Genomic DNA, 20107 nt, shown 5'->3' on the forward strand with positions numbered 1-20107 from the left:
AATGTAAAATCTCCCATTCAGTGAACTGCAAAGCCCACACAATGATTCAATCATGCACTGGCTACTTGCCCACTGTCTAAAGCCCTATTCTCACTCCACTCCATTCCACACAACCACTACCCACTCATACAGTTCCCTGGTAGCACCCCTCCCCTCCCCTCTCATCTCGATGGCCACACACACACACAATAACACATACAGACACACACACAGAGCTCAGACAGTTTGCAAAATGCATGGCTTTCCCTGGTCTCCGATCTTAACCGCAGCACACGTATGCACAAACACACATGGTTCCCAGCTCTCCCTGACATTACTATGGTTGCACATCAGTAAGCTCATGGAAGCACATGGGGGTTGGCTCCCTGATGCTGGTGATACAGTCAGTCCTCTTGGAGCCTTTGCACCAATGAGAGTTTAACAGCTGTTTTCATCCCCCTGGGGAAGTAACTTCTTTAAACAAAAGGTGGATAACATGAAAGGTAGAAAGCCCAATTTTAAAAGAATACATAAAAAGCCCAAGTTTAAAATAATACATACAAAGGTGAGAGTGAAATTAGGTTAGGAACAGATCGAAATTTACTGGGGGGAGGGGGGGTCCAAAATATGGGAGTGTTGTCAAACTTTTCTTTTTTGCTTTGGGGAAGGTTTTGTGGTTTTTTGGGGGGCACAGGGGAGGGTAGTGCGTTTTTTCACTGGTTTACTTTCGCTCTTCTGCTTGTATTTTCCCTATAAACAATGGCTTGACTTACTTTTAATATTACCCTAATAACATTTTGAAACATTTGTGAAGGTTTGGTATGGTGTGGCTATTATTAAGCTTAAGCTACTGCAGGCCTATGATATGAAGGCAGTGCGCCTCAGTGCTCCAACTGACTCTGACAGTTGAACTTGAGGTGAGGAAGACTGTTTCAGGCCTACCAGAGTTACTCCTATAATCTAACAATATAATGCTTATTTGCATACAAAATATTTGTATAGAATATTTACAAATTACCCACCTTCTGTACGTCTATATCTGTATAGTAGCCATCTGACATAAAAAAAAAATGCATGTCGGTGTCGTAGCATGCCTCTGGCATTTCTCTATCTCTCTGGGGTTAGGCCTAAGCTTCTCTTCCTTTATATGGTATATATATATATATATATATATATATATATATATATATATATATATATACACAGTGAGGGGGAAAAAGTATTTGATCCCCTGCTGATTTTGTACGTTTGCCCACTGACAAAGAAATGATCAGTCTATACTTTTAAGGGTAGGTTTATTTGAACAGTGAGAGACAGATTAAATAAAAAAATCCAGAAAAATGCATGTCAAAAATGTTATAAATTGATTTGCATTTTAATTAGGGAAATAAGTATTTGACCCCCTCTCAATCAGAAAGATTTCCTTAACAGGTGTGCCTTATTAAAAGTTCATGTGGGATTTATTTCCTTCTTAATGCATTTGAGCCAATCAGTTGTGTTGTGACAAGGTAGGGGGGGTATACAGAAGATTTCCCTATTTCGTAAAAGACTAAGTCCATATTATGGCAAGAACAGCTCAAATAAGCAAAGAGAAACGACGGTCCATCATTACTTTAAGACATGAAGGTCAGTCAATACGGAAAATCTCAAGAACTTTGAAAGTTTTTTCAAGTACAGTTGCAAAAACCATCAAGCGCTATGATGAAACTGGATCTCATGAGGACTGCCACAGGAATGGAAGACCCAGAGTTACTTCTGCTGCAGAGGATAAGTTCATTAGAGTTACCAGCCTCAGAAATTGCAGCCCAAATAAATGCTTCACAGAGTTCAAGTCACAGACACATCTCAACATCAACTGTTCAGAGGGGACTGTGTGAATCAGGCCTTCATGGTCGAATTGCTGCAAAGAAACCACTGCTAAAGGACACCAATAAGAAGAAGAGACCTGCTTGGGCCAAGAAACACGAGCAATGGACGTTAGACCGGTGGAAATTTGTCCTTTGGTCTGGAGTGCAAATTGGAGATTTTTGGTTCCAACCGCCATGTCTATGTGAGACGCGGTGTGGGTGAACGGATGATCTCTGCATGTGTAGTTCCCACCGTAAAGCATGGAGGAGGAGGTAATCTAAGTTCTAGACCTCAGCTGAATCTGGTAATGAATGGTGTGGCTGTTGAACAAATAATAATAATAATAATATGCCATTTAGCAGACACTTTTATCCAAAGCGACTTACAGTCATGTGCGCATACATTTTTACGTATGGGTGGCCCCGGGGATCGAACCCACTACCTTGGCGTTACAAGCGCCATGCTCTACCAATTGAGCTACAGAGGACCACCCAGAACAAGTTGAGGAGACTAAATTACTTGGCGTTACCTTAGATTGTAAACTATCATGGTCAAAACATATAGATTCAATGTTTCTAAAGATGGGGAGAGGTCTGTCCGTAATAAAGAGATGCTCTGCTTTTTTGACACCACTCTCCAAAAAGCAAGTTCTGCAGGCTCTAGTTTTGTCTAATCTTGATTATTGTCCAGTCGTGTGGTCCAGTGCTGCAAGGAAAGACCTAGTTATGCTGCAGCTGGCCTAAAAACAGAGCAGCACGTCTTGCTCTTCATTGTAATCAGAGGGCTTATATAAATACTATGCATGCCAGTCTCTCTTGGCTAAGAGTTGAGGAGAGACTGACTGCATCACTTCTTCTTCAAATCAAATTTTATTTTTCACATGCGCCGAATACAACAGGTGTATTACAGTGAAATGCTTACTTACAAGCCCTTAATCAACAATGCAGTTTTAAGAAAGAATACCCCAAAAAATCACACAAACAAATACGAAATAAAAGTAACAAATAATTAAAGAGCAGCAGTAAAAATAACAATAGCGAGGCTGTATACAGGGGGTACCGGTACTGAGTCAATGTGCAGGGGCACCGGTTAGTTATTTTTATAAGAAAAATGCATGTTTTGAAAATCCCAAATTGTTTGCATAGTCAACTTACACACAGCTCTGACACACAAACTTACCCCACCAGACATGCCACCAGGGGTCTTTTCACAGTCCCCAAATCCAGAACAAATTCAAGAAAGCCTACAGTATTATATAGAGCCATTATTGCATGGAACTCTGTTCCATCTCATATTGCTCAAATAAACAGCAAACCTGGTTTCAAAAAACAGATAAAGCAACACCTCACAGCACGATGCCTCTCTCCTATTTGACCTAGATAGTTTGTGTGTATGTATTGATATGTAGGCTACATGTGCCTTTAAAAAAATGTTTGTAGTTCTGTCCTTGAGCTGTTCTTGTCTATTAATGTTATGTATTATGTCATGTTTTGTGTGGACCCCAGGAAGAGTAGCTGCTGCTTTTGCAGCTAATGGGGATCCTAATAAAATGCCAAAATACCAAAAGCAGCCAACAAGTGCTCAGCATATGTGGGAACTCCTTCAAGACTATTGGAAAAGCACTACTCATGATGCTGGTTGAGAGAATGCCAAGAGTGTGCAAAGTTGTCATCAAGACAAAGGGTGGCTACTTTGAAGAATATAAAATATATTTTGATTTTTGGTTACGACATGATTCCATATGTGTTATTTCATAGTTTTGATGTCTTCACTATTATTCTACAATGTAGAAAATAGTCAAAATTAAGAAAAACCCTTGAATGAGTAGGTGTGTCTAAACTTTTGACTGGTACAAAGAGTTGCAGTTAGTTTCGGGAATAGGTGGCAGGGAATAAGTTAGTCCTGAATATTTCCAAAACTAAAATCATTGTATTTGGGTCAAATCATTCACTAAACCCTAAACCTCAACTACATCTCGTAGTGAATAATGTGGAAATTGAGCAAGTTGAGGTGACTAAACTGCTTGGAGTAACCCTGGATTGTAGACTGTAATGGTCAAAGCATATTGATACAACAGTAGCTAAGATGAGGAGAAGTATGTCCATAATTAAGCGCTGTTCTGCCTTCTTAACAACACTATCAACAAGGCAGGTCCTACAGGCCCAAGTTTTGTCGCACCTAGACTACTGTTCAGTAGTGTGGTCAGGTGCCACAAAGAGGGACTTGGGAAAATTGCAGTTGGCTCAGAACAGGGCAGCACGGCTGGCCCTTAAAAGTACACGGAGAGCTAACATGAATGACAAGTATGTCAGTCTCTCCTGGCTCAGTGGAAGAGAGATTGACTTCATCACTGCTTGTTTTTGTAAGAAGTGTTGACAAGCTGAATGTACCGAGCTGTCTGTTTGGAATACTGCCACACAGCTCGGACACCCATGCATACCCCACAAGACATGCCACCAGAGGTCTCTTCACAGTCCCCAAGTCCAGAACAGACTATGGGAGGCACACAGTACTACATAGAGCCATGACTACATGAAACTCTATTCCACATCAGGTAACCGATGCAAGCAGTAGAATCATATTTTAAAAAACAGGTAAAAACACACCTTATGGAACAACGGGGACTGTGAAGAGACACACACAAGGGTATAGACACATGCATACGCACACAATGTGATATTGTTGTATGGTGGTATTAAACATTTTGTATTGTAGATAGGTAGTGGTGTAATAATGTCAAATGATGTACTGTTTTATATTTTGTTTTTTATGTAATGTAAGTGCTTTAGGAAGAGTAGCTGCTTTGGCAGAAGCTAATGGGGATCCCTAATAAATACAATTAAATACAAAAAAAAAAATATATATATATATATATATATATATATATATATATATATATATATATATATAGATAGATATTAGGGCTGTCAAAGTTAACATGTTAATAACGCGTTAATGCTTACATCTTTTTAGCCGTACATTTTTTGACGCCATTAACGCATTTTCTTAGTTTGACCCCCCTGAACCATCCATAGTTCAGATTCAAGCCCTAGCAGACGATGCGCTAGTTTGACAACCACTTTACTAGCTAGCTACTTGTATGACTGAATGATGGAGAATGCTAGTAAGGGGCTTTTAAATGGCAAATTACATTTCAAATCACTCCCAGGTGGCTCTCTGGATAAAACCGAAGTAATTTGCATCTATTGCAATACTGAATTTGTTTAGCACCGAAGTACATTGAGTCTTCATTATCATTTACAAGGGAAACATACTGTTGACGTCGGGAATTCAAGTAATGTTACTAGTAGCAATGGAGGACATCTTCGGCAGGCTAAGCTAGAAGAGTGTGTGCGTGGGAGGCCTATGGACAAGTCGACGAGCAGCAAGCTAACACAAGCAATAGCCAAGTGGATTGCTACAGCTTGCAGGCCAGTCCACATTGTGGAGGACGAAGGCTTGAGAGATCATTCGGAGAGCATCGAACAACTCAACGTATGAGTTACCCTCGAGCGCCACCGTTGTTAAAAGAATACACGAGCTGTATGAAAGCGAGAGGGCTACGAAAGCGGAGGAGTTGAAACATGCAATGGCTGATGCTCTCACAGGAGACCACTGGACTTCGGTCAGTAACCACAACTACCTTGGGGTTACTGCGCACCACATCGATGAAAACTGCATTCACACACTCTGACCGTAATGAAGACAGAAGAGAGGCACTATGCTGAAACGTGTGTCGGGTATTTCATGGATCTAGCAAAGCAGTGGAACATTGAAAACAAAGTTACCACAGTTTGCAAAGACAGTGCACGGAACATGATTGCAGCTGCAAGACATCTGCCTTTTGAACACCTGCCCTGCACTGCGCACAGTCTCCAAAGGTCCATCACTTTGTCCCTACAGAACAGCGGGTTCGACAATGCCCTAGCCAAATGCCGAAAGCTCGGACAACTGCAGAGCTCGGACAACAGCAAGTTGCAAATGCGCTAAAGAAGGAGTCACTCGCACAAGATGTCACAACAAGATTGAATTCCACTCTGGAAATGGTCAAACGTGTCCACAGAAACCAACAACCACTGAGAGATGCTCTGGCCCAACAAAAAACGAACATCACCATGCCAACCACAGCTGAACTGGAGAAACTGCAGAAGCTGAAGGCACTACTGGAGCCCTGCAGGTAATATTTTTTATCTCACTATTAGTGTTATAATACGATTTTGTGTGCATGAGCGAGTGTGTAAAGTGTGTGTGTGTGTGTGTGTGTGTGTGTGTGTGAGAGAGAGAGATTTACTGTTAACTTTTTATTGTTTATTTCCCATGCCAATAAAGCCCCTTGAATTGAATTGAATTGAGAGAGCGAGAGAGAGAGAGTCTGTGTATAACAAGTCTCTCACAATTGACTGAAGTGATTTTGAATTATCTTTCACTGCAGGTACTTGACTGAACCTCTGGGAAGAGAGAAGTACATTTCCTGCTTAGTGGGGTTGCCTGCTTTGTGTCATCTCCTTCGGGTGATGGAGACCTCCGATGATGACCCTGTCTATATGGTAAGATTCAAGCTGACAATTACAACATACCTGAAGAAACGCAAGGAAAACACCAATCTCACATGGCTGAAGATCACAACAGCACTCGACCCAAGGTTTAAGGACCTGAAGTGCCTTCCCAGACCTGAGAGGGGTGAGGTGTGGGCTTTGGTCAGCAACTTGCTGAAGGAAGACAGGCCTGCACAGCAACCTGATAAAGCACCAGAGTCAAAGCCACCAAAGAAGAAAGCTGCCCTTTTGTTGAGTTCTTCTGAGTCTGACTGATGAAGAGGAGGAGTCCATTGAGAAATGTGTGGAGCGTTACAAAGCAGAGCCCAGCATCAACATGGAAGACTGTCCACTACAGTGGTGGTCACAGCATGCAGGGGCACACACCAGGCTGGCCTGCATTGCACGAAGGTACCTGGCAACGCCTGCCACATCAGTACCTTGTGAGAGGTTGTTTTCACTCTCTGGGCATATCGTACAGAAGAAGAGAGCAGCTTTATCATCTGAAAATGTCAACAGGCTTGTTATTCTTTGCAACTGGCTCAGCGAAAAGAAATAGGAGGACGACTGAAGTGTATGTCCACTGGTTTATGTTCTGTGGAATTCATGACATTGTTGGACAAGTTTATGCTCTTTGTATCCATAGTTATTTTTTTCTTATAGCCAACCCTCCAATCAGTAATTGGGAGAACAATCATTTAGAATGGCTGAAGCTTTAACTGTGTGTGTGTGTGTGTGTGTGTGTGTGTGTGTGTGTGTGTGTGTGTGTGTGTGTGTGTGTGTGTGTGTGTGTGTGTGTGTGTGTGTGTGTGTGTGTGTGTGTGTGAAAATGTATGAGGGAGCATTAGCAGGCCTACTGGGAGCATTAGTAAGTTACAGGACTTTTGTATTGCTTAACTTGTTTATGGTGAATATGCCATTAAAATACACTGCTTTTTTAAATGGAACAATCTTTATTTAGCACAACATTTGAGCAATTGTGATTAATCGCGATTAACTACAGAATTTAATGTGATTAAGCGCGATTAATTATTCTCATCGTTTGACAGCACTAATATATATTTATTTATTTATTCAAATATGAATATCATACAGTGAACACCTAAGCCTATAGGCCTTTGCATGCAATGCCCTCATACATTTAGCGCTCAAATCTCTGACAGCTGAACTGTGAGGTGGACAATTATTGTTATAGGAAAGTAGCCTAAACCTCTCCCAAAAAATAGGCTATAGTTTTGCATATGCTACACATCGAAACACAAGACATTGCGTTTTTGTAATTTGTTAAAGGATGTTTTTACAGAAACGTAAATGTGGCTCATTTGGCCATCACTTGTTTAGTGATGGCGCTGGCTGCGCCAGGTTGCATCTGAATGCATATGGATGTCCATTACATTTCTTAAATGTCCAGTAAATTAAAATCTTCCCTGTCATGTTGTCCGGTGCCAAATTTTCCTAAAGGAAACTCTGAAATGGCATATTGTTTGTATGAAGATTTTAGAATATTCACATGAAAATCTGTTGCCAATTGAATGGAAACCTAGCTTTAGACACCCTAAAGACTCTGGCAAGTGCGCTAGTCCAGTGTCACTTTGATTATGCCTGCACATCATGGTTCACCAGCAGCCCGAAACATCCAAAGATAAGCTACCAGCCAAACAAGCTTGTAAGAATTGTACTTAAACTCTCCCCTCATACTCATCTGGAGGTTGAGCATATCTCTGTAATGTGTCTGTAGCTATGTAATTGCATATGTATTTATTTACAAAATAGGGACCACAATGGAAATAAGTCCCCGACATTATTGTGCAATCCCGGTCACTTTTGTGAATTTTTTTAACTGACAAATAAAATCAATCACTCAATCAATCCAAACTGTACAGCGACCAGATGATGAATGGAAAAAGACATTGGTTACAAATGTTGTGATGTGACTTACTTTAATGTATGACTGTTATTTATCGAATCACCTAACTATGTTTAATTGTCACTCGATTAAATTAATTATGTAACAATTAACTCATAAGGAATTTGGGGCATCACGGAATAAGTTGTTTAATGTGTTACCATCTCCCGATTTATACTCTTAGAAGATATGTTATATATTGATAACAGTCACTTATCAAATAATTACCTCTTATCGGTCTCATTCTGAACATCGCATAATCCTTGAACCTGCAAGAGCCCTAACCTTATTGATGAATCAGCAATACACAAATTGGCTTAATTATTAATTTACTAACTAACTAAATAATAACACAATACAAACACACATAGGTTATTGATTACTAACGTAATACAATGAAAAATAGGTCCCTAGTGGACTGGACTAACAATCGCATGACTGCTTGGGTAGAAGGAGGGTCAGAGTGGAAGGGAGAGACAGAGATTCAAACTATCATGGTTCCTTTGGAGACTATGCTCACAGTAATCATAATACTTATGCACCCTAATAACGCTCATTCGGATTAGAAATACAACATGTATTTACGTGTAGCTGTCCTCGATAGTTGAGTTGATGATGTAGGACTCTGGTTTGCCCACCAGAGATCCCAATGTCCTTGGTAGAGTTTCTGGTCATAGTGCTGGTTAGAATGGCTACTTCAGATGTACCAACGGTTGTCGGAGAGGGATTGTCCTTCCCACTTCATGTCTTTAGCGAAAGTTCTCTAGACGACTATACATGCCAGCTGCAGACTGAAATGATAAGGTCTAGTGCATTGTCTTCTTCTTCACCACGTGTAGAGGTTGAGAGTTTCAGAGTTTCTCCATTTCAAACGTGTGGATTAACGTCTCACGTTTTCTGGTCTTTCTGGTCTTGTAGAAATTCAACCATTTTGTAACGTTTAGCTCACGCTTCACGTCTGCTGGTCTAAAGGTTGATTTGTTTTACAGTTAAAGTTATTACTTGATACCATCCTTAATGACATCACAAAATAATATACAACATGACATGATTATTCTTTAGATCCCCACTGACCATTTCCCACATTCTTTTAAGTAGGAATATTGTTTCACTATCCACTTTTGGATGTTGGAGTCTTGGCGGGAAGACTTCCTTTGTCTCACAGGGAAATTCTTTCTTCCCATACTAGAGACCAAAAGGAGTACATTTCTGCAAACAATTTATGACCGGCTGTTAAGTCATAAAACTGGCCCCCAGGAAAGGGGGTGTTCAAACATTTGCCTAGCAGGAATGTTTGATCCTCAACCCATGAGGTCAAGTCATGACACAAAACACCATAAAGTTGAATGACATTCGGAGATTGTCAAGCCAACTCTTCAATACTGGCTAAGCCTAAAAGGTAGGGAGCGATGTATTTTCTGTTTGTGGAGAATAATAATAAGCCATTTAGCAGACGCTTTTATCCAAAGCGACTTACAGTCATGCGTGCATACATTATTATTTTTTTGTGTATGGGTGGTCCCGGGGATCGAACCCATTACCTTGGCGTTACAAGTGCCGTGCTCTACCAGCTGAGCTACAGAGGACCACCTCTACACATATGACATAGTCTGTTTATTGTGGTGTTGAAAGCGCAAACCATGATATTGAAGTGCCCAAAGTCAGTATGCTTTGTTTATTGGTTGTGTGGTGCATTGGCACAGAAACCGGTTGGTGGAAAATTCGTTGCCTATACACTTTATATAATTTTATATAATTATACATATGGCATCAAAATGTTAAATCTGATTTCCCCCTAGCTGATCATTGTCTGCAGCCGGCTCTGATCATAGTGTAATGAAACAGGCAGGAAGAGCGACCACCACAGACGAGCTCAGTGAACCTTCAACCTTCTGGCCAGTAGCCCTCCGTGGCATCAACTGTGCCACAAAATCATGCTGAAGTGGCAAAGTCGATATCCATGTTTATAAATTGTGGGTTCGATTCCCACGGGGGGCCAGTATGAAAAATGTATGCACTCACTAACTGTATGTCGCTCTGGATAAGAGCATCTGCTAAATGACTAAAATGTAAAATGTAAATGTAATAAACACAGGGTCGCTACAGCTACTGTTTGTGGTTGTAAACATTATTTTGAGTTAATTCTATGAGGGGAGAGGGTGTTCAATGTATTTTACTGTACAAGGGGAGGGTAGTGTGAAAATATTTGTTGCTCTGGTGAGGGGGGGTGCATTCTTTTACATTTACATTTACGTCATTTAGCAGACGCTCTTATCCAGAGCGACTTACAGTTAGTGAATACATATATATATATTTTTTTTTCATACTGGCCCCCCGTGGGAATCAAACCCACAACCCTGGCGTTGCAAACGCCATGCTCTATCAACTGAGCTACATCCCTGCCGGCCATTACCTCCCCTACCCTGGACGACGCTGGGCCAATTGTGCACCGCCCACTTTTAATGACACCTTGAGTCGGACCAGCACCTCCCCCACAGTACATTTTGATCTGTCCCTTAGCGTTTCATGTTTTGGTAGTTTGTTTAAGCTCTTCAAGTTTGTTTCGACTTGAATAAACTGGGCACTGAGTGTCACAAGTGAGTGCCAAAAAAATAAGTGGAATTGTTATCAAAATAAATGGGTTCTCACATTTTCCTAGAGGGAAAAATAACATTAGTTTCATTTGTATTGAGCACTGCTGAAATGGTAACCCAAGCACAGTTAACTTTTCACTGGTCTTAGATGTTATTAACAACCAATGTTGTTCATCCATTTTGTAACATGTCGAAGTGCATGAGCTCACTCACCCCTTGGCAATACTATTCTTTATCTTATTATTCCCATTCCCACAGTAGTTGGACATCCCAAGACAGCCATCCCGCCTCCATTTAACGCTCATATACCCTGAGATCTCCCATAAAATATAGAGGTTAAATAAATATCTGAGCAACTTTCGAACAAATCCACTAAGGCAAGCTGTATTTTCTATCACAGGTTGACGTTTATTGTTATCTAGGTGTCTGGTTAGACTGTAAACTCAACTTCCAGACTCACATAAAGAATCTCCAATCCAAAGTTAAATCTAGAATCTAGGTGTCTGGTTAGACTGTAAACTCAACTTCCAGACTCACATAAAGAATCTCCAATCCAAAGTTAAATCTAGAATCGGCTTCCTATTTCGCAACAAAGCCTCCTTCACTCATGCTGCCAAACATGCCCTCGTAAAACTGACTATCCTACCGATCCTTGACTTCGGCGATGTCATTTATAAAATAGCCTCCAACACTCTACTCAGCAAATTGGATGTAGTCTATCACAGTGCCATCCGTTTTGTCTCCAAAGCCCCATACACTACCCACCACTGTGACCTGTACGCTCTTGTTGGCTGGTCCTCACTACATGTTCGTCGTCAAACCCACTGGCTCCAGGCCATCTATAAATCACTGCTAGGCAAATCCCGCCTTATCTTAGCTCATTGGTCCCATAGCAGCACCCACCCGTAGTCTGCGCTCCAGCAGGTATATCTCACTGGTCATTCCCAAAGCCAACACCTCCTTTGGCCGCCATTCCTTCCAGTTCTCTGCTGCCAATGACTGGAACGAATTGCAAAAATCTCTGAAGCTGGAGACTCTTATCTCCCTCAATAACTTTAAGCATCAGTTGTCAGAGCACCTTACCGATCACTGCACCTGTACACAGCCCATCTGAAATTAGCCCACCCAACTACCTCATCCCTATATTGTTATTTAATTTGCTCTTTTGCACCCCAGTATCTCTATTTGCACATAATCTCTTGCACATCTAGCATTCCAGTGTTAATACTATTGTAATTATTCTGCACTATAGCCTATTTATTGCCTTACCTCCATAACTTGCTACATTTGCACACACTGTATATATATTTTCTGTTGTATTTCTGACTTTATGTTTTTTTTTACCCCATATGTAACTCTGTGTTGTTTTTGTTGCACTACTTTGCTTTGTCTTGGCCAGGTCGCAGTTGTAAATGAGAACCTGTTCTCAACTGGCTTACCTGGTTAAATAAAGGTGAAATAAAATAAAATAAAATTGTCATGAATCTTCCCCTGGAGGCAGAACTGAGAGATTTCTACTAGATGGGCAAGCTGCAAAGTCAAAATTTGCTATATCGTAAAGATTTATGAAAACAAAAATGTGCTTGTTGGTCTTAATTTAAGGTTAGGGTTAGGCATTAGGGTTAGCAGTGTGGTTAAGATTAGGGTTAGGTTTAAAATCAGATTGTATGACTGTGCCTGTGCCAGCCAGTGACCACTATGAAGAGCTGCCTCCAAGGCAACATTCATGGCAGTAAATGCCCACCTGCATTTTCATTAAGCTTGTTTTGGTGCGAGCTGATCATAAGGTTAAATGTGCCTGAAATGAATGAATTTGGATCAAGAAAGTGGAGAAAATCTAATATTCAAAAAAACCCACAGGCGATATCCACTGGTGCATTTTGTTATCCTAACAAAATACTCAAGCCTTGGCTCACTAACTGCTGTATTCAAATCTAAAGTCAAGGTTGGATTCACTTGCTTTGAGAGGGACAAGTAAGCTATGAATGGGTCATGCCAATATGCAGGTGAGGAAATCCTGACCATTATGGGTCAACAATGAGAGAATCAGAATCACCTTAATTCGCCAAGTACATTCACACATGGTGAGAAGGTGCTGCCGGCAATAGACAATATACAAACAGAATAAAGTCCAAATAGACATCATACAAAATATAGAATATCGGAACACTAACAATAAAACTCTGGAGTAAAGGCTGATTAGTGGGAATGTACAATTTACAGAGGGGGATATATCTACAGTGCATTCGGGAAAGTATTCAGACCCCTTGACTTATTCCACATTCTGTTACGTTACAGCCTTATTCTAAAATGGATTACATTATTTTTCCCCTCATCAATCTACACACAATACCCCATAATTACAAAGCAAAAACAGGTTTTCAGAAATTTTAGCAAATTTATAAAAACAAAAAAAGGAAATATCACATTTGGATAGGTATTCAGACCCTTTACTCAGTACTTTGTTGAAGCAACTTTGGCAGCGATTACAGCCTTGAGTCTTCTTGGGTATGATGCTGCAAGCTTGGCACACCTGTATTTGGGGAGTTTCTCCCATTCTTCTCTGCAGATCCTCTCAAGCTCTGTCAGGTTGGATGGGGAGCGTCGCTGCACAGCTATTTTCAGGTCTCTCCAGAGATGTTCGATCGGGTTCAAGTGCTTAGGGTCGTTGACCTGTTGGAAGGTAAACCTTCTCCCCAGTCTGAGGTCCTGAGTGCTATGGAGTAGGTTTTCATCAAGGATCTCTCTGTGCTTTGCTCCGTTCATCTTTCCCTTGATCCTGACTAGTCCCTGCCGCTGAAAAACATCCCCACAGAATGATACTGCCACCACCATGCTTCACCAGAGGGATGGTGCCAGGTTTCCTCCAGACGTGACGCTTGGCATTCCAGGCCAAAGAGTTCAATCTTGGTTTCATCAGACCAGAGAATCTTTAGGAGCCTTTTGGCAAACTCCAAGTGGGCTGTCATGTGCCTTTTACTGAGGAGTGGCTTCCGTCTGGCCACTCTACCATAAAGGCCTGATTGGTGGAGTGCTGCAGAGATGGTTGTCCTTCCGGAAGGTTCTCCCATCTCCACAGAGGAACTCTGGAGCTCTGTCAGAGTGACCATAGGGTTCTTGGTCACCTCCCTGACCAAGGCCCTTCTCCCCCGATAGCTCAGTTTGGCCGGGCAGCCAGCTCTAGGAAGAGTCTTGGTGGTTCCAAACTTCTTCCATTTAATAATGATGGAGGCCACTGTGTTCTTGGGGACCTTTAATGCTGCAAAAATGTTTTGGTACCCTTCTCCAGATCTGTGCCTCGACACAATCCTGTCTCTGAGTTCTACGGACAATTCCCTTCGACCTCATGGCTTGGTTTTTGCTCTGACATGCACTGTCAACTGTGGGACCTTATATAGACAGGTGTGTGCCTTTCCAAATCATGTCCAATCAATAGAATTTACCACAGGTGGACTCCAATCAAGTTGTAGACACATCTCAAGGATGATCAATGGAAACAGGATGCACCTGAGCTCAATTTAGAGTATCATAGCAAAGTGTCTGAATACTTATGTAAATAAGGTGTTTCTGTTTATTATTTTTATAAATTTTCTAAAAACCAGTTTTTGCTTTGTCATTATGGGGTATTGTGTGTAGATTGATGAGGAAAATGTTTCATTTAATCCATTTTAGAATAAGGTTATAACGTAACAAAAATGTGGAAAAGTCAAGGGGTCTGAATACTTTCCGAGTGCACTGTACAGTCGTGGTCAAAAGTTTTGAGAATGACACAAATACAAATTTTCACAAAGTCTGCTGCCTCAGTTTTGATGATGGCAATTTGCATATACTCCAGAATGTCATGAAGAGTGATCAGATGAATTGCAATTAATTGCAAAGTCCCTCTTTGCCATGAAAATGAACTTAATCCCAAAAAAACATTTCCACTGCATTTCAGCCCTGCCACAAAAGAACCAGCTGCCATCATGTCAGTGATTCTCTCGTTAACACAGGTGAGAGTGTTGACGAGGACAAGGCTGGAGATCACTCTGTCATGCTGATTGAGTTAGAATAACAGACTGGAAGCTTTAAAAGGAGGGTGGTGCTTGAAATCATTGTTCTTCCTCTGTTAACCATGGTTACCTGCAAGGAAACACGTGCCGTCATCATTGCTTTGCACAAAAAGGGCTTCACAGGCAAGGATATTGCTGCTAGTAAGAACTTCAAGGAGAGAGGTTCAATTGTTGTGAAGAAGGCGTCAAGGCGCCAAAAAAAGTCCAGCAAGCGCCAGGACCGTCTCCTAAAGTTGATTCAGCTGCGGGATCGGGGCACCACCAGTGCAGAGCTTGCTCAGGAATGGCAGCAGGCGGGTGTGAGTGCATCTGCACGCACAGTGAGGCGAAGACTTTTGGAGGATGGCCTGGTGTCAAGAAGGGCAGCAAAGAAGCCACTTCTCTCCAGGAAAAACATCAGGGACAGACTGATATTCTGCAAAAGGTACAGGGATTGGACTGCTGAGGACTGGGGTAAAGTCATTTTCTCTGATGAATCCCCTTTCCGATTGTTTGGGGCATCCGGAAAACACCTTGTCCGGAGAAGACAAGGTGAGCGCTACCATCAGTCCTGTGTCATGCCAACAGTAAAGCATCCTGAGACCATTCATGCTTCTCAGCCAAGGGAGTGGGCTCACTCACAATTTTGCCTAAGAACACAGCCATGAATAAAGAATGGTACCAACACATACTCCGAGAGCAACTTCTCCCAACCATGCCTTTTCCAGCATGATGGAGCACCTTGCCATAAGGCAAAAGTGATAACTAAGTGGCTCTGGGAACAAAACATCGACATTTTGGGTCCATGGCCAGGAAACTCCCCAGACCTTTATCCCATTGAGAACTTGTGGTCGATCCTCAAGAGGCGGGTGGACAAACAAAAACCCACAAATTCTGACAAACTCCAAGCATTGATTATGCAAGAATGGGCTGCCATCAGTCAGGATGTGGCCCAGAAGTTAATTGACAGCATGCCAGGGCGTATTGCAGAGGTCTTGAAAAAGAAGGGTCAACACTGCAAATATTGACTCTTTGCATAAACTTAATGTAATTGTCAATAAAAGCTATATATATACAGTGCATATACAGTGTGCGGAGGTGTACATAGTGCAAATGCAGTATAGTGCGGATTACTATTTGTGGTCATTGATGACAAGGTTCAGTAATCGGGCCAATGCAAAATCACTTAACCCTCCCGTTGTCCTAGGGTCAAAATGACCCGCCACTGTGTTGAACCAACTTTCTTTAATTTTTATATTTTTTGGATCATTTGTGAGAAGGAGGCAGTGATACTTTCTTTAAAGTCTCACTGCCTCCTTCTCACAAATGATCCCAAAAATATAAAAATTAAAGAAAGTTGGTTCAACACAGTGGCGGGTCATTTTGACCCTAGGACAACGGGAGGGTTAATCCCTATGAGCCTGATGGCAGGTTGATGAGGGCCACAGCATGGGGAAAGAAACTGTTCAGGTGGCGGGCAGTTTTGGTCTTGATTGACCTAAACCGTCTGCCAGATCGGAGTCTTTGAAATATGGGGTGTCCGGGGTGAGCGATGATCTTATCTGCACGCTTCCTTGTCCTGTAGGCAGTGGTGGAAAAAAGTACCCAATTGTCATACTTGAGTAAAAGTATAGATACCTTAATAGAAAATGACTCAAGTAAAAGTGAAAGTCATCCAGTAAAATACTACTTGAGTAAAAGTCTCAAAGTATTTGGTTTTAAATATACTTAAGTATCAAAAGTAAATTGAATTGCTAAAATATACTTAAGTATCAAAAGTAAAAAGTAAAAGTATAAATCATTTCAAATTCCTTATATTAAGCAAAGCAGACGGCACCATTTTCTTGTTTAAAAAATGTACGGATAGCCAGGGCACACTCCAACACTCAGACATTATTTACAAAAGATGCATTTGTGTTTAGTGAGTCCGCCAGAACATAGGCAGTAGGGATGACCACGTGTTCTCTTGCTAAGTGCGTGAATTTCACAATTTTCTTGTTCTGCTAAGCATTCAAAAAATGCTAACGAGTACTGTGGTTTGTCAGGGAAAATGTATGGAGTAGGAAGTTCAACATTTTCTTTAGGAATTTAGTGAAGTAAAACTAGAAGTTGTAAAAATATAAATAGTAAAGTATAGTACAGATAACCCAAAAACGACTTAAGTAGTACTTTTAAGTATTTTTACTTAAGTACTTTACATCACTGCCTGTAGGCGTGCAGGTCCTTGATGGAGGGCAGGTGACAGCCGATAACCTTCTCCGCAGACCGGACGATGCACTGCAGGTTGTCCTTGCAGCTGGCAGACGCCGATCCAAACAAGAAGGTGATAGAAAAGGTGAGGATGGACTCAATGATGGACGTGTAGAACCAAACCAGAATTGTCTGAGAGAGTTTGGGTTTTCTCAGCTGGCGCAGACAGTACATCCTGTGTCGAGCCTTCTTGGTCACTACTGTGATGTTGTACTCCGACTTGAGGTTGTGGGGGATGATGGTCCCCAGGAATTTGAATGACTTGGCTGTGTTGACAGCTGAGCCATCAATCTCGAGGGTGAGACCCTCATTGTGTCTTCCTGTATTATACTTATGCTAAAATGTTTATTCTATTCTACTGAGCCATTTACTTTATGTATTCTTATCTTAGCCATGTAATCTCCATAGCCAAACATTGGCAGTAGAACGGCACCACACTGCCAGGTCTCTGACTTCCTCCCTATAGGCTGTCTCTTAGTTGCCGGTGATCAGGCCTACCGCCGTTGTGTCGTCAGCAAACTTAATGATGGTGTTGGAGTCGTGCTTGGCCACGCAGTCGTGGGTGAACAAGGAGTACAGGAGGGGACTAAGCACGCACCCCTGAGGGGCCCCCGTGTTGAGGATCAGCGTGGCAGATGTGTTGTTGCCTACCCTTACCACCTGGGGGCGGCCCGTCAGGAAGTCCAGGATCCAGTTGCAGAGAGAGGTGTATATTCCCAGCATAATTAGCTTAGTGATATGTTTTGTGGGTGCTATGGTGTTGAACGTTGAGCTGTAGTCAATGAACAGCATTCTCACATAGGTGTTCCTTTTGTCCAGGTGGGAAAGGGCAGTGTGGAGTGCGAATGTGTCATCTGTCGATCTGTTGGGGCGGTATGCGAATTGGAGTGGGTCTAGGGTTTCCGGGATGATGGTGTTGATGTGAGCCATGACCAGCTTTTCAAAGCACTTCATGGATACAGACGTGAGTGCTACGGGCGGTAGTCATTTAGGCAGGTTACCTTGGCGTTCTTGGGCACAGGGACTATGGTGGTCTGCTTGAAACATGTAGGTATTACAGACTCGGTCAGCGAGAGGTTGAAAATGTCAGTGAAGACACTTGCCAGTTAGTCCGCGCATGCTCTGAGTACACGTCCTGGTAATCTGCCTTTTGAATGTTGGCCTGTTTAAAGGTCTTGCTCATATTGGCTACGGAGAGCATGATCACACAGTTGTCTGGAACAGATGGTGCTCTCATGTATGCTTCAGTGTTGCTTGCCTCGAAGCGAGCATACAAGGCATTTAGCCCATCTGGTAGGGTCGCATCACTGGGTAGCTCGGGCTGGGTTTCCTTTTGTAGTCCGTAATAGTTTTCAAACCCTGCCACATGTGAAGAGAAATCTTAACGCTACAGCATACAATGACATTCTAGACGATTCTGTGCTTCCAACTTTATGGCAACAGTTTGGGGAAGGCCCTTTCCTGTTTAAGCACGACAATGCCCCGTGCACAAAGCGAGGTCCATACAGAAATGGTTTGACGAGGTCAGTGTGGAAGAATTTGACTGGTCTGCACAGAGCCCTGACCTCAGCCCCATCGAACACCTTTGGGATGAATTGGAACGCTGACTGCAAGCCAGGCCTAATCGCCCAACATCAGCCCCCGACCTCACTAATGCGCTTGTGGCTGAATGGAAGCAAGTCCCCGCAGCAATGTTCCAACATCCAGTGGAAAGCCTTCCCAGAAGAATAGAGGTTGTTATAGCAGCAAATGGGGGACCAACTCCATATTAATGCCCATGATTTTGGAATGAGATGTTCATCAAGCAGGTGTCCACATACTTTTGGTCATGTAGTGTACGTTCAGTTGAGTGGCCATTGAAAGTGGCCATTGACCAGCAGGATTAAGATGATAGGAAGTGTACCGGTCAAGCTCTGAAGGGTTTTGGTTTGTCTTCAGTGAACATGTCACTGAGGAAAAAAATATATGTGTTACACACCTCCCTCAAATGACTGAAGAAAGCGCTGCTTTAGAGCAGGGAAAAGCCAAATTGCACACAACATAAACCCTCGTGTTGCTTATCGTCGGTATCTTCGAAAAACCTTGTATGTCCATATTTGGCTATTTTTTCCTTTTTACATAGATTGAAAGTAATCATTCCCCTCCATGTGCTGTCAAAGTTTCATGACTCTAAGACCAATCAAAGTCCTTCATAATATCTTGGAAACTTACATGACTACACCACTGTTTTTTCAATTGCTGAAAAGTTAACTGTTTCGGGGTACAAAGTTATCCAGACACCGACTTTATGCAGGATTGTTGTTTTTGCTGGGTAGGCTGTTCTAATGGGGCTTGTGTGCAGGAGAGATTCAGCCACTTCTGGTACAATTAAACAAAAATGTTGTCTTTATTATTAAAAGCCAAAAGTTTTCATCAGCCTTCATGATCGTTTTTTAAAAATAATATACTGTATGCATGAGCAGAGCAACTGCATGTAAAGTGAGGGCCAGTCTAATCAATCAAGACTTGGGCCCCAATTCAATCCAAATGAATTATGACATTAATGTTTTACCTATGCCCACTGTTCATCAGTGTGATTCAAAAGGCTTACCTCTTCTGCATGGACATCACACAGTTTGTTGCCAGATAGCAGTTTATTTTTCAAGCTCTTGTTCTGCAAATAAAAATAAATAAAAAAGGTGGTATTAGTTAAGAGTTGATGAGAGAAAATCATTGATAACATATAGTAATGAAGCTTGCACTGCTTTTCTGTTTTATCCGCAGTGACAAATGTAATTATATTAGATGATCATACAAGCCAGTTTCGATTAATCAGGCCTAAGTATTGACCCCAGAACACATTTACAACAGTAAATGAGTTAATCAATTATTTAATTAGCTAATCCAGAGCCTATTCTTCAACACAAGCAACACAACTGAGCATTGAATAATCACTCATGAACATGAATCAATAGAAACTGCTGA

The 20107-nt window shown here is 41.8% G+C and overlaps 1 protein-coding gene across 1 annotated transcript in view; it reads right to left on the bottom strand.

Moving 5' to 3' along the window:
• LOC123492616 (leucine zipper protein 2-like) overlaps nucleotides 1–19792 on the bottom strand; it is a 92040-nt gene extending 72248 nt beyond the window's left edge. The window contains exon 1 of the mRNA XM_045225337.1: nucleotides 19734–19792. The gene's annotated coding sequence lies outside the window, so the exon portion shown is untranslated. The remainder of the gene's footprint in view (nucleotides 1–19733) is intronic.
• Between the last annotated feature and the right edge of the window lie 315 nt (nucleotides 19793–20107).

This window comes from Coregonus clupeaformis, chromosome 15, assembly GCF_020615455.1.
Source record: "Coregonus clupeaformis isolate EN_2021a chromosome 15, ASM2061545v1, whole genome shotgun sequence".
Taxonomy (NCBI): domain Eukaryota; kingdom Metazoa; phylum Chordata; class Actinopteri; order Salmoniformes; family Salmonidae; genus Coregonus; species Coregonus clupeaformis.